The following is an 8220-nucleotide window of genomic DNA, read 5'->3' as shown; positions in this document are numbered from 1 at the left end:
AAGATGATAGGGGATTACTTCAGTGACCAAGACCCACGTGTCAGAAAGCAGCTATAAAAGCCATGTTGCAGCTTCATGAGAGAGGACTGAAATTACACCAAGCAATTTATAATCAGGCCTGTAAATTGTTGTCTGATGACTATGAACAAGGGCGCAGTGCTGCAGTCCAACTTATCTGGGTTGTCAGTCAGCTCTATCCTGAAAGCGTTGTCTCCATTCCTTCTCCTAATGAAGAAATTCGCTTAGTTGGTGATGCATTTGGAAAAATTTGCCCCATGGTCAATGATGGCTCCTGGGTGGTTCGAGTTCAGGCTGCAAAGCTGTTGGGCTCAATGGAACAAGTCAGTTCTCATTTCCTGGAGCAAACACTCGACAAGAAGCTCATGTCCGATCTCAGGAGAAAATGCACTGCACATGAACATGCCAAGGAACTTTACAGGTCAGGAGAGTTTTCCAGTGGCAGAAAGTGAGGAGGTGATGCTCCCAAAGAAGAAATAGATACAGGAGCTGTGAACTTGATTGAGTCAGGAGCTTGTGGAGCCTTTGTTCAGGGATTGGAAGATGAGATGTATGAGGTCCTCATTGCTGCTGTGGAGGCTCTCTGCGTGCTGGCCCAATCTTCACCTTCTTTTGCGGAGAAGTGCCGCCCTGATTTCCTGGTTGACATGTTTAATGATGAAATTGAGGAAGTACATCTGCAGCCCATACACAGCATGAGAAAAATTTCTAATAATATCACTCTCCGAGAGGATCAGCTTGACACTGTCCTGGCTGTGTTAGAGGATTCATCCAGAGATATTCGAGAGGCTCTTCATGAACTTTTATGCTGTACTAATGTTTCGACTAAAGAAGGGATTCATCTTGCACTGGCGGAGCTGCTGAAAAATTTAACCAAGTACCCTACTGATAGGGACTCTATATGGAAGTGCTTGAAGTTTCTGGGAAGTCGGCATCCAACCCTGGTGCTTCCCTTGGTGCCAGAGCTCCTGAGCACCCATCCGTTTTTTGACACAGCTGAACCAGACATGGATGAACCAGCTTACATTGCAGTTTTGGTTCTTATTTTTAATGCTGCTAAAACCTGTTCAACAATGCCAGCACTGTTCTCAGATCATACCTTCAGGCATTATGCCTACCTCTGAGACAGTCTTTCTCATCTTGTTCCTGCCTTAAGGTTACCAGGTAGAAAACTAGTGTCATCGGCCATTTCTCCCGGTATTGCGCCCCATGAGGACCCATCCCATCAGTTCCTGCAGCAGAGCTCTGAAAGGGTGTACAGTCTTCAGAGCACCGGAACCCTCAGGGAACCCAGAAGCTGCTGGAGTTCACCATCCAGGATCTTCAAAAACGTGGAGAACTTCAGTCTGAACTAGCAGGAGTCGCTGCTAGGAGTTCTCGGCTACCTATCTTTGGTGTCAGCTTCTTCTCCTCAAGGCCTTGCAAGAAAAGCTCTGGAATGTGGCTGCCCCTTTATATTTGAAGCAGAGTGACTTGGCCTCCACAGCAGCAAAACAGATCATGGAAGAGACCTACCAAATGGAGTTCATGTACAGTGGTGTGGAGAATAAACAGGTGGTGATTATACATCACCTGAGGCTGCAGGCCAAAGCCTTGCAACTTATAGTAACAGCACGGACTACTCGAGGAGTTGACCCCTTATTTGGGATGTGTCAAAACTTTTTACAGGAAGTGGACTTTTTTCAGAGGTGTTTTATTGCGGATTTGCCCCACCTAAAGGACAGCTTTGTGGACAAACTTCTTGACCTTATGCCCCGACTCATGACATCCAAACCTGTGGAAGTGGTCAAAATTCTATGGACCATGCTGAGGCAGAGTACCTTCTTGCACCTCCCCCTTCCAGAGCAGATCCACACACTTCAGCCAGCATCATTGAGCCAGCAGGTGAGTCAGACAACCCCTTGCAGTTTACATCTGGATTGGTTGTGGCCCTGCATGTCGATGCGACCCTGGAAAATGTCCAGGACCCTCAGAGTGCTGTGAAGGTCCAGGTCTTCTATCCAGATGGCCAGGCTCAGATGATTCATCCTAAGCCGGCAGACTTGCAGAATCCTGGCCCAGGGCGCCACCGGCTTATCACTCAGGTGTACCCCTCCCATACTGCCTGGACAGAACCATGCCAGGTGGATGTGAGGCTGCTGCTGGCCTACAACTCCAATTCCCGCATTCCCAAATCCCCCTGGATTGACGGTGGCGAAGTGTCACCCCAGGTGGAAACCAGCATCGAGGGCACCATCCCCTTCAGCAAGTCTGTGAAAGTTTCCATAATGCCCAAACCTGCAAGGCGCTGAGTCACAAGCATTGTGTAGAGCTAAAGCTGAGAAAGACCTTCTTAGGTAGCAGAGTGAGCCCGAAGCCTAGAGCACTTCACCTGGAGCCGGCGTATGGGCATGAGCACCATCACCCTTATCGTCTCATCTGGTATCAAACACAAAATAAATTATTTGCATTAAAAAAACAAAAACCTTCAAGTCCACACCTCTTCCTTCCCTGACTCCCCCCACCACCTCAATAAAGTTGAGAAAACAACAACAACAACAACAAGAATCTGTGGTCTATGATACAATGGAATATTACTCAGCCATTAGAAACGACAAATGCCGTGAAAGGAGAGTGATGTTTGTCTACTTGTTGGGTTCATGTTGTTGTACGTGTGTGTGCAGCCAACCAGCAGTGCTCATTATGTACCAGATCATCTACTAAGAATAGTCTTTTACCCAAAACCAGGAAAGAGGAGAGAGAAAGAACTAGTTTTGAGAGCTTTTTGATTTGGAAAAAGCATTACAAAAATCACAATTTTCATTATACAGTAAGGGAGTAGCTTCCTTCATTCTCGTGAGGATTAACGATAGAGGGAGTCCTGTGAAATGAAGACCACTTTGTATTCCAATTTAATTTCTTGAATTTCTTAATTGTTTCCTTTTCTTTTTGGTTTTTACTGACATTCAAAAACTGAAAAACTTCTAGCTCATAACTTTGTTGCATTTCTAGGTCCTTGCAGCAACAAAAGGAGATTGTCATATTAGGACTAGAACTTTAAGTGAGTCCTAAAGTATTGGAAGAAAATTCTAAAATATACATTGAGGTTCTACAAGGAAAAGATTGAGTTTAAACAAAAGAGCCTGAGCTAATTCTTCCAGAAGGTTTGTTACTTTGAATTCAGAGCCCTTTTACAAGTATATTAGAAAAATAAGTAGTCCCACAGTATCAGTCGATTCATGTATAAATGAGAAGAGGGCTAACATTAATGAAACTACCTCTAAAGTAGTTGACTGCCAAGCTGATTGTTAAATTGGTTATTATGGAAACAGGAGAACCAACTCACACACTTAGAAATGAGGTCCCAGACTGGAAGCACTGGTAAATGTAGCTGCTCATAATCTAAGTTAAATAATTCCTTGACAATCTGAGTAGATCTATATCATCATGGTGGTCTTATATGTAATTTAGGGTGTTTAGTAGGAAATTATTGAATGGACTTCATGATTCTCTAGAGCTTATTTTTGAGAGGTGCTAGTGAATCAGGAGGGAAAAAAATAAATGCTCAAAAAAGTCCTATTGCCATCTTACACATTTGGGGAAACTGTAAGAATATGTCCAAAGAATCTTGGTCTTCAATACTTTTATATACAGTAATAACTAACACCATAAAATAGCACTTATTTAGATAGAATTGATGGTAGACGTGGCAGTACTACATCCTTTTCTACAATGTCTGAGTGTTTGTAGTACTTAAGACCTTTCCATCAGGCATCAACATTAAATATTGAATACCTCTAGAAAGTGTGAAAATAATTTTGTCTTTGGAAGTAGTTAACGTGCAGTTTTTCCGTGTGTCCCATTGGACTTTTCTAGTGATGATTCTCCTAGGATGCTTTATCAGTAGGTGTCTGGATTTTATGGACTAAAAAGGTGATATTTTCTTTTATAATTGAAATCTGTAAATTATCTTTATACTTAATTTTCTATGTCCATTCATAGCAAAAAGTAAGCAAAATATCCCAAGACAAAGAATGATGGTTCCCCCCCCACCAAACCTTGAGCATAACCGTTGAGGAACAAGAACTGTCGGAGATCTATGTGTGTGTATCTGTACATACATCCATGCATACATGGCAAGATTTAACAGAAATCACAATTCCGACATCATCTGTGGTTTATGTCACAGCTCTTCTCTGTCATCAGCCTCTGTTTTTCTCTTTGGGCTTTCGTTGAAAAATACTCAGCCTCATATCTTTTGCTCTGAGACTTTAACTGTAATCCTTGAATTCTTAATTTCAGTTCAGAAACCCTAGTCGTAGAACTCATGAGTCTCCAGATTTCCATGACTGTCACCAAAAATTGAAAATCCTATAGGTTTGCCTTTTTTTTTTAAACTAAAGACTTAAAAGCAAGAAAAGAAAAAAAATGCTTCTTTCTGTCTTGACAAACATGAGGAAGAAACTGCAAACAGGAATACAGGTGGAAGCAACTCCTTCTGTAGCCTCCCCTTGTACTTTTAAAAGAGTTTTGTCATGGGGTTAATGATGGAGAAAGTTGACAACAGGCATTGTATATGTCTGCTGTTCGCAAACTGTATTGTGTGACCGTATTTTTTTCCCAGTCATTGAAAGGATTCTCCCAGTGTGATACCTCTTAATTTAAAGAAAAAAGTGTTTTTTTCTCCTGTAAAATAGTCATCATTTGGAACTGGAGGGTATTACGCTCAGTGAAGTAAGTCAATCGGAGAAGGGCAAACATTATAATGTCTCATTCTTTTGGGGCATATAAAAATAGTGAAAAGGAATAAAGGGGAAAGGAGAAAAAATGAGTGGGAAATATCAGAAAGGGAGACAGAACATGACAGACTCCTCACTCTGGAAAATGAACAAGGGGTGGAAGAAAAGGAGGTAGGGTGGGGGTGTGTGGGTGACTGGGTGACGAACATTGAGGGGGACACTTGATGGGATGAGTGCTGGGTGTTATGCTATATGTTGGCAAACTGAACTCCAATAAAAAAAATCATCATTATTTTATGACATTTATAAAATGCAGTAAAAGATAAGGAAACCATCCTGAGAGGCAGGATGCCTCTCTCATTTGGCCAGCTTTTTAACATGTTCTACTTATTTTCCTCCCTTATTATTTAAGGCTTTTTTGTATGTATGCACTGTCTTTTTTATTGGCTATATTTTTGAGGAAGAAGCTCTTCAATTTACAGGTGCTGTATATTTTATAGTCATAAATTCATTGATTTCTAGAAATACACATTTGCTTCCATGTATCCATTAGAGTGCAACAATCCTGAACTCCTAGGGATTTTTCACTGATGAAAGTTGTTTTTATACTTCCCTGTTGTATTGAAGCAGGTCTGAAGACCAGGAAGAAAGCTGACTAGTGATCTGAATTGCAAAATGTTGAGAACTAACCAGTGGGTTGTCATGGTGCCTAATGACTCTTGTGTGTGTGTGTGTGTGTGTGCCTAATGACTCTTAAGTACAAAGGAAGTTTATTAATTATTTGAAGTAAAGACAACACAGTCATTTGTAGGAGATCCTTAGCTAGAAAGTTTTAATATTCTTTGAAGAAATCAATACAACCAAACCTTAGAAAGTTTTAGAAGTTACCAAAAAATCAAAACCTGAGCTGCAAAAAAGAAAAGTCATGTATCTGAGGTGACAAACGTAAGGGAAGCAAGCAAGTGCAGGAAAGCTGGAAGCTCTCGATTGGTTGTGGCCACAGAGAGTTTGGACAAGACAGCAGGATGTGCCACTTTTGTTTTGTAGGGAAGTGTCATTTGTGACCGTCATATTTGTAAATGGGTTTTCCGTTGGTTTTGGCGGCAACAATGTTTGCCACTCCTCTGGTCTAACTGGACCGAGACATCCCTCACTTCTATTACCGCTAGTCCATGTGTGCAGTGCTGTTGGTTGGCTTTGGAAATGTGAACTTTGTGGATAAAACAGGGAAGTTTCTCTGGCATCGAGTGGCACACAAGGCTCTGTAGGGATGGTGTGTGTGCATGCGTGCGCATGAGATACTCTCATAACAGGAAATATACAGTACTCAATTTCATCAACAGTAGCTCAAATTTAGTTACTGAAACAGGTTTCAATGAACATTGTATTCTCTGCTTCAGGTTTTTGTAGAAGTGACAAAATTGGACAGTGTAATACCGTAAAGAACTACAAATTCACTAGAATATAGCTGACCTCCCCACAACGTGGGGATTAGGGGTCCCGACAGCATCCCCCAGCACAGCTGAAAATCCACGTATAATTTTTGATTCTGCCAAAACTTGACTGTTAGTTAGTAGCCCACTGTTGATTGGAACCTTACCGATGATATAACCAGTAGATTAATATGTATCTTACAATGAAGTGAGCTAGGGAAAAGAAAATGTTATTAAAATCATAAGGAAGAGGGGCGCCTGGGTGGTGCAGCCATTGGGCTCCTGGGCGATGCCGTCAGTTAAGTGCCTGACTCTTGGATTTGGCTCAGCTCATGATCTCATGGTCTCTGGATCAAGCCCTGCATCGGGACTCATGCTCAGCAGTGAGTCTACTTGGAATTCTCTCCCTCTGCCCCTCCAACTCGTGTACACACTCTTTCTCATTCTCTCTTAAATGACTAAATCTTTAAAAAAAGAAAATCATGGGAGTAAAGACATCTATGGTGCTGTACTGTATAAAGAAGTGGACCCATACAATGCAAACACATGTTGTTCAAGTAACAACTGTACTCTTACTATATATATCCCACTTATTAAACTGTGATCATTAGACAGTCATCAGCAGTTGTCCCTAAGGCTAATGAGCTTTTTTTTCTCTCTCTCCTACTCCTAGTCTGCAGAACAGGAATGCTGCCCCTCTCTACTGCATTAGCAGGAAAAGATCTCTGAGGGCAATTTAGAAGACCTGGTGTCTGTTTCCACGATTGCCCTTTCCAAGCTGGGTCACCTTTCCTCACTCCATGGGCCTTTGTTCTGTTATGTGTGCTTGAATAGCAGACAGTCGTCAACCAGTCTCATACAGTATAATCTAGTTGGAAATCTCTGAGCGCAGGACTTACACGACAGCCACCCCGCCCCGGATCCCCTGCCCTGCGTGCCCGCTCTTCGTGGTGCTCGCCACCTTGTGACATGTTACAGATTTATTCAGTCATTGTCTCTTCCACCTGCGGAGGAAGACCAAACCCTGTGGATGGGGGCAGTCGCCTGATGTGTTTTGCCCATCGCTGTGTCATCAGCGCCTGCGTCAGAGCGTGTCGGAAACCACATGAAGCTCGTGGTGAATGTTTCTGGAATGAGTTAGTTATTAGGATCCAAACTGTATTTCTGGGTAATAATTTAGAGATCACTAAAAACTAAGTTCCTATGATAAGGGTTTTAGGTGTCTGCCAGTCGGCTTTATGACGTTCTTTGGTTTGCATGAAAAACTCTATTCCTCCTACAGGATAGAATTCGAAGAGCAATTTATATTTAGAAGATGTTTATAATAAGCCTTATGGGCCCAGTTTATCGCAGTGATCTCTTGTTATTCAAATGCTATATTTTCTCTAATGTAGATTGTACGGTTGTGCCTGGGAGGCATGTGCACTGCATGAAAGTAGGATCTGTGAGGCCCTCTAGCCATCATCACACCATATGGCTATTCCTGTAGATACTTACTTAAACCACAAAATATTTGCACATTGCTTTCTTTCTTAGCAAGTAGAAAATATACATGATAATAAAAATGTTACCTGATAGAAGAAATTTAATTTATTCATTTCACAGTTAAGAGTCTGACAATGAGAGATCTGTCCTAAATGGCTACCTACTTATGCATCATGCTTATTATGTGTCAGATTGAAATATTTCCCATAATCCTGGTAAGTTGAGGAGTAAGGCCCACCTGAGCGCGACCCGAACGCAAGGGCACGAGGCTTTGCACGAGGCGTGGTGCATGGCAATTGGTCTTTTCTGTTTATAGTCACTCCGGGGTGGGGGCCGGGTCTGGAGTGAGATCATCTCCTGTCCTGCCTTCCGTGCTGTTTGTAGGTGGACACCTCCCACATTTGTCATTCTCCCACTGAATTGTATATCCAACTACTCATGTAACCTCTCCTCCAGTTTCTGCAAATAAACATGATCTCACCACACATACTCCTCTGTATTCTTCACCCCTGTGACTTGACTGCAAGGCTGTCTTCCCAGTTACTCAGCCTCCAGACCTCAGAGTT

The 8220-nt window shown here is 42.3% G+C and overlaps 1 pseudogene; it reads left to right on the top strand.

Annotated features, from left to right (window-relative positions):
• Positions 1 to 3: 3 nt before the first annotated feature.
• Positions 4 to 2442, top strand: LOC119878657 (annotated as a pseudogene).
• The last annotated feature ends 5778 nt before the right edge of the window (positions 2443 to 8220 follow it).

The sequence above is a fragment of the Canis lupus genome, unplaced genomic scaffold (genome assembly GCF_011100685.1).
Source record: "Canis lupus familiaris isolate Mischka breed German Shepherd unplaced genomic scaffold, alternate assembly UU_Cfam_GSD_1.0 chrUn_S1784H1981, whole genome shotgun sequence".
Taxonomy (NCBI): domain Eukaryota; kingdom Metazoa; phylum Chordata; class Mammalia; order Carnivora; family Canidae; genus Canis; species Canis lupus.
Note: the sequence above shows the minus strand (reverse complement) of the source record. Positions and strands in the feature narration are given on the sequence as shown.